Genomic DNA, 1,369 nt, shown 5'->3' with positions numbered 1-1,369 from the left:
GCAGTCACAGAGCCAGCAGGGGTGGCGCGGGGGTGGTGGTTTCTTTGGGGAAAGGAAGGAGAGTCCTTTGTAAGGAGAACCATTTCCCTTTCAAATAGCTAAGAGCCTGCCGCAAATAGAATTAGTTTGTGTTTGTGCCCGAGTTACATCTATTTTCTATTTAGGCTTATGCATTTAAAATATAAAAACAAGAGAACTACTGAAGACTTGGGATTTTAGTCACATGTCACCTCAGGGGAAATTAATTCTGATTTTTGTCTACAACAGCCAAGCTCAGATTGCAACTCCAGTAATAAAACAAGTGCTTGCAGAAACAAGCACCCGGGGCTGCTGAAAGTAATGCATTTGTCTCGGGGCAGGGGCTGAGATGGGGAGCTAAGCGTTCTTAGGGAAAAACATGTCAATACTAAATCTCTTCACCACCCTTTGATGGATGTGCTAATCTTCTCGGGTCAACAAGGCTCACCCTGGCGGCGTGCTGTAATAACTTATTTAAAAGGCAGCTGGCTCTTTTAAATGGCCTGTTTTATCCATTTTCGGATTTTCAGACTCAGAAATGTATTCTCTTATCGAAACGCTATTTGCCATGCAAAGTACTTCAATTATACCTCTTCCACACCAGGAGACTGCAGAGGGGAGCAGCTTTGGGCATTACAGTTCTCTGCTCTCAGTCCTGTCTGACACTCAAACTCTGCAGAGGTAAAGAGATAACAAAACGAATGTCAGACAGGTAATTTCATCTATTAGAGCGGTGGTCCACCAACTACTGCCCATAGACCAAATCTGGCCCATGCCTGTTTTTATAAATAAAGTTTTATTGGAACACAGCCACACTCATTTGTATACCTATTGTCTATGGCTGCTTTCAGCGTGGCAAGGGCACAACTGAGAAGTTAGGACACAGACCTGCAGCCTGAAAGCCCAAAATATGAATGCTTGGGCCCTTGGCAGCACATGCGTGCTGACCTCACAGGGAGAGAAGTCACTGTCTAGCTGCATGCTAGGACCACGCGGTGTGGGGGGTGGGTGAAGGAGTTTCAGCAGGATGCCATATCTGCCACATTTAAGGCATCTGCCTAGTTCAGCTGGGTTCCAGGGTTCCAGATAGATGCAGAAAAACACAAAAACCTAGGCAGTATCTCTAAGTGGATTGAACAGTGTAACACATGTGAAATGATCATTTTATGTCAGAATGCAAGCAGGCAACAGCACACATCCTGCTGCTTACAAAAGGCTGCTATACTACACTAGAGGCCCGGTGCACAAAATTCGTGCAAGAGGCTTGGCCCGGCCCTCACAGCCCCAGCTTCATCTGAAAGGTCTTTTGGCTGTTCAGTCTAATTAGCATATTAAAAAAATAAAAAAATAA

This window comes from Pipistrellus hanaki, assembly GCF_964339955.1.
Source record: "Pipistrellus hanaki genome assembly, chromosome: X".
Lineage (NCBI taxonomy): Eukaryota > Metazoa > Chordata > Mammalia > Chiroptera > Vespertilionidae > Pipistrellus > Pipistrellus hanaki.
This window is presented reverse-complemented; position numbering follows the sequence as displayed.